We start from the raw sequence: 5,892 nt of genomic DNA, 5'->3' as shown, positions 1-5,892 counted from the left end.
AGGGTGTTTACTATGACCAGTGCATTCTCTTGGCAAAGCTCTATTAGCCTTTGCCCTGCCTATAGTAGATCAACTTAAAAACTTCCTCAAAGCCAATTCTAGAGAGAAACTTTAAAAAATTGTCTTATCATCCATCCCTCTGTACCTTTCCATATGCCACTCCTTCTGCCTACAGTGCCCTTCCCTATGGCTTGCAACTAGGAATCAGGCCACTCCACTCCTGGAGTGTCCTGTTGTATATGCTGTCTCACTCCTCTACCACCCTGTGAGCAATTCAGGAAAGTTTTGTTTGTTTAGTTTTCTTTGGTTTTGAATTTTTGGTGCCTGACATGTAGTAGGTTTCAATACATGTTTGTGGAAATGGAAAAGTTTTTTTTTTTTTTGGCCACACCATGTGGCGTGCAGGATCTTCCCTGACCAGGGATTGAACTTGTGCCCTCCTACATTGGAAGTGCAAAGTCTTAACCACTAGATTGCCAAGGAAGTCCTGAAAATGTTTTATAAGTGTTAGGAAAGAATGTAACCTCCCAAGCTTACTGTCTTGAATTAGTAAACAGTCATTTGGATGTATAAAGTTGTGGTGAGTGTGTTTGAAGCAACAACCCATTGACTCCTATTGCACTGCTCTTATTTATGAACAGTGGTGTGCTGGTAAATATGGAAAACTTGGCTTTCTTGGGGGGAAAAAAGCCCTCTTTGATGGGCTTTTACATTTCTGAGATGTAAATACTCCTGCTATAGCTGATTTCAAGCTGCTGCTGCTGCTGCTAAGTCATGTCAGTCGTGTCCGACTCTGTGCGACCCCATAGGCGGCAGCCCACCAGGCTCCACTGTCCCTGGGATTCTCCAGGCAAGAATACTGGAGTGGGTTGCCATTTCCTTCTCCAATGATTTCAAGCTACTAAACACAATATTAACTGGCTAGCAAAATTCCTGAATATTTAAAAATGAGCTCTTGCAAGCTCACTCCAGTACATGGTAGCTCATGAAACTTCTACACCACTTTTGTTTTTTCACCGTTACTCAGTTTGTTTGGGTGACTTTTTTGCTGTTTATACAGCACATGTCTCTGTATTGTATATTTTATCTCTTGCATCAATCCAATTATTACTCTTATCCTCAGAGACTAAGAGACTTCTCCAAGGTGGCAAAGCTTTCCTGTCTATTCCTGGGTTTGGGCTTTCTGTCTGGAGCTTGCTGCCAGCACCACGAGGGGCTGGAGAGATGTGTGCTTTGCCCAGTGTTCTGTTTGCTGGTGTTGTGGTGAGCTTCTGGAAGGACCCAGGGATCTGTTCTTGGCCCAGGATATACCCGTCAGTAACCAGATTGTGATGAAAGAGGGCCTTTGTTATGTTCTCTTGTGACCTGATGAACAGGTGACAAGGAGGCAAATTTATTATATTTTGGATGAACAGCTGTCACTTTCATGACCTAATTCAGGATCTGGACGGTGCCTCATTGTCTGACAGGCGAATGAAGTGATGAGCTCCCCTTAACAGTTTAGAGTGTTAGCCTGTTTCTTCTAGGTGGGTTCAGGGAGAGTCCCGCCGGAAGTCGCGTTCCTCGGGAGCCTCCGCTGAGGGCGGTGAGGGCTCCCCCAGGAGGTGAGAGGTGGACCTGCCGCCTGTTCCTGCTCTGCTTCCCTGGTGGTTCAGATGGTAAAGAATCTACCTGCAATGCAGGAGACCTGCGTTCAGTCCTTCAGTTGGGGAGATCCCCTGGAGGAGGGCATGGCAACCCACTCCAGTATTCTTGCCTGGAGAATTCTGTGGACAGAGGAGCCTGGCGGGCTGCAGTCCATGGGGCTGCTAAGAGTCGGACACGACTGAGCGAGTAACAATCTCTGACTCAAATGAGGTCCAGTTTCAGGGCCTGTGAAGGGTCTGTGTTGGGGACTGTGTGAGGCTTTCTGAGGATGACCACGATATGTGATGTCATAGAAGGCAAGTGTTACAATGGGCCTCAGTGATCTAGCTTCAGACCCTTCGCTTACAGATGAGGAGACTGAGGACCAGCAAGGGGAAGTGCTTTGCTAAAGGTCATACAGCAGTCCTGGCAATGCCAGGCCCAAGGCCCCGGGCTCCTGACTCCCCACCCGGGGCTCATCCCCTGCCTTTTGTGTTCCCGAGGTGCACGAGTCTTGTGCCCTTTATCAGAGGCCCAGCTTGAGCTCTTGGGAGCTCGGCTTGCTTCTTGGGTTTTTCCAGACTTCCCTGAGGAGGCCGGGCCACCTGTCTACACCACCTGGCATGTTCTGTTTAGGTGAATCAAGCTGTAACAGGACGAGGAGGCCACAGAGGCCGCTTCCCAGGAGGGAACACTCGTGGCGTGCGAGGGACAAGGAGGGGAGAGATGAGTGTACACCCGGACCTGCCTTCTTCAGAGGTTGGGGCTGGGGTTCTGAAGGCAGAGGGCCCTGCCCAGCACCACGGCTGCTTTCCATCTGGGCGTAGACAGTGTCTCCCAGGTGGAGACATTCCCAGCAATGTCCCTGTGTCGTGACAACTCTGGTGAATTTCCAGGCACACCCAGTCCTGAGCCAGCAGTACTGTTGGCACATCAGGTCTCCAGCTGCCGTGGCTGGCTGGTCCTACAGGATGGTTTGGAGGCTCCAGGACAGCTGGCCTGGGTTGGACATCCTTGTTCTAGCAGATCTGCAATGTTCCAGGAACTATGCTAAATCCTATTGAGTATTGGCCAAGCAAGCCAGGAAGGGCAGGGAGTCCAGACCTTGGATGGGTTTGGCAGAGTCATTCTCAACACCTGCCCTCTGTGAGGTGGGGAGGGGGACGTACCAGGGAGGCCAGTGGCTCAGATTGTGCCCCAGCGGGGGAGGGGCGCGGGGAGGACATTACCAGGGGCATCAGGCTTTACAGTTTTTGCGTGTGTTTTTGTGTATTATTTCATTCCATTCTCGCAGTCTCCCTATTATTGTTTCCACTTTAAAATTGAAAAAAGAGGGACACAGAAAGGTGAATGACTTTGCTCAGCACAGTCTGTCTTTTTGAACCCTACCTGTTCTTATCCAGCTGTGGAACCTTGAAACCTCACTTTCTGAGCTTTGATTCCCAGCTTTGCTACTCACTGCAGAGGTTGTGCAGGTAGCACTGTGCTTGGCTTACCCCTCAGGACCTCAATTCCTGAGACTTCTTCCTTTCCCTCCTCCCCCCAAACCACACAGCCAGCAGCCAGTGAGTTGGGCCTGGAATTGAGCTTCTATTCCATTTTTAGTTTTATTTTCCCCCCTCTCTACCTTTCCCTTTGGTATGTGTAAGCTAAACTTTCCTTTTTTGGGAAGGGAATTCTTACTAAGATACAAAGGAAAACACAGGACTTTCCCGGGTGGTCCAGTGGTTGAGACTCCACACTCCCAATGCAGGGGCTAAGGTTCAGTCCCTGGTTGGGGAACTAGATCTTGCATGCTGCAACTAAGAGCCTGCATGTGGCCACTAAGATGTGGCACAGACAAAAAAAAGAAAAGAAAAGAAAAGAGGGAGAAAAATATCAGGCTGGCTTCCCTGGGGCTCACCAGCACCTACCTCTGGTCCTTTTTCCCTCTCTTCTTCCCCTCCCTTCCTTCCTTTGTTCCTTCTGCAAGTGCAGACTCTGACTTGCAAGGGCCTAGACTTGCAAGGGCCCCCTGGCAGGTTCTCCAGGGTCCTTAGACCTTCCCAGAAGCTTCTCCCACCTCCACTGGGACTGGGCCCTCAGGTGGGCTCACTAGTGGATGGTCTGAGCCCACCTTGAACATGGAGGGGATACTCAACTCGAATCAGCCTTGGAGCAGGCTCAGCTGTGCTCTTTGTTGTCTCTGGGGCCCTGAGCAGCTTCTCAGCATACCCCCGGATGCCGACCCCTTCCCACTCTGGCTGGGAGACTATGGCGGTTTTTCAGTTGATAACCCACACATCTGGGAGGACCACACTCAGGATGGTACTGGACATACAAGCAGAAGTCAGGTGCAGTTCAGGGCTTGTTCAGACCAGATTTCGCTCTGTCAATCCTTCTTCAGAGGCCTTGCTTTCATGACATCGATGGGACTAAACCTGATCAGCTTAAAAAAAAAAAGAGTCAGTTATTTTCAGCTTCCATTAAGCCAAGCTGGTACAGGCTCTCTCCTTCCTTCTTCTTCCTTTCCTCTCTCTGTCCCTCCCTCCCTCTCTTTCACAGTTTCTGATGGTCACTGATTTAGTCACTGCAGCAATTCCCTCCCTCCCCACCAGCCGCTGGCAAGGGTTATGGATTTTATTCAGTACACAATGTACACAGTTGTTTTGGTCCCAGGATATAGTGACCTGTGGAGGCTGTACTTGTAATTAGATAATTGTTTTATTTGATTCTGTTTTGTTTTGTTTTTTTGCTAAATATCTCAGGCAGGCCCTGTTCCTATGGCTTCAACCCCATCCCTTGAATGACTGTTCTGTACTCCACTCTCCAGCCACCCTGACCTTTCAGAGCCCGGTTCTTGGAATCACCAGATCTTGCTCATTTCTGTGTCTTTGAGTGCTCTGTACCCTCTGCCTGGAACACCACTGCCCTTGTTGTTCTCTTGGCTCCTTCCTCCTCCGGCCTTGGTTCTTAGCTTCTGTGTCGCTTTCTCCCCAGGTGCTTCCTCCCCAAGGTGAGATGTCCTTGCTCTGGAATTCCATATCCCCTTCTGTCTAGCCTTACCACACTGTGTGAAGGCCTGCTTCCTCTTGCTCCCTGGGGCTATCTGAGCTCTGTGAGAGCAAGTCCAGGTCCTTCTGACTTTTGCAACTCCCAGCATTCAGTGAAGTACCCATCACAGAGTAGGGGGTGGTGAAGAAAGTGAAAGTGTTAGTTGTTTGCGTCTGACTCTGTGCGACCCTATAGACTGTAGCCCACCAGGCTTCTCTGTGCATGGAGTTCTCCAGGCAAGAATACTGGTGTGGGTAGCCATTCCCTTCTCCAGGGGATCTTCCCGACCCAGGGATTGAACCTGGGTCTCCTGCATTGCAGGCAGATTCTTTACAGTCTGAGCTACCAGGGAAGCCCAATATTGTCAAATAAGTCAATGAAAGAGTGAACCAGGAGATATTGAGAGTTGGTCAGGAGGTATTTATTATGACCATGAAAATGACTGGGCTCTTGGGCATACGGGCCCTTTAGCTCAGGTGCCAGACACAGTGGCGGTCCGGCCGTGCTGACCTTTGTTTCCCAGGCTGGGGAGGAGGTGACAGCAGCCACAGTGGCTGAGCCCCAACCTGGGTCCTCTCTTCCTCCCTCACCTCCCTCCTTCTCCTTCTGTCCCACCTGCTTTGGTGGTGGAGGGCCTGTCCCTGGTTCTCTGCAGTGATTCACTCCCCACTGGTGGTCCACCCCTCCATCTAGGACTTGGCTGCATCAATTAACTCCTTTCTGTTGGATTTCCCAGTGTCTCCATCTTCGCCTGTCCTAAAACAGCTTCCGTTCTGTCTGCTCACCCCTCAATTTCCATCTCAGTTTTCTTTTCCTTTTACTCCTTCACACCCTGCAATTGGACCTCCGCTCCCATGTCTTCTGAAACAGCTTCTTACAGGTCACCCACCATGGACACATGTCTTCAGTTCTCACTCCGGGCCTGCCTGCATCTGCGGAGATGACCACCCACTCCCTCTCTCTTGAATTCACTTTTCTTGGTTCTCCTGCCTCTTCTGCTCCTGCTTTTTCTATTTCTGACTCCTCCTCTCCTCTTGTCCTAGAAATACAGGTGTTCTTCAGGCCCTTGCCTTCTGTTCTCTCTCTTCCCCCCTTCCCTTGGTGAGCTCATCTTCATGTGGATGACTCCCAAATATTCTTGCTTCGCTACACATGGTTTGAGTTATACTCAAACCAGCCTTGTCATAAACTCTCCAAGTCTGCTCCTTCCCTTCCGTGTTCCATTGCTCAAAC

Source organism: Odocoileus virginianus, chromosome 5, assembly GCF_023699985.2.
Source record: "Odocoileus virginianus isolate 20LAN1187 ecotype Illinois chromosome 5, Ovbor_1.2, whole genome shotgun sequence".
Taxonomy (NCBI): domain Eukaryota; kingdom Metazoa; phylum Chordata; class Mammalia; order Artiodactyla; family Cervidae; genus Odocoileus; species Odocoileus virginianus.
This window is presented reverse-complemented; position numbering follows the sequence as displayed.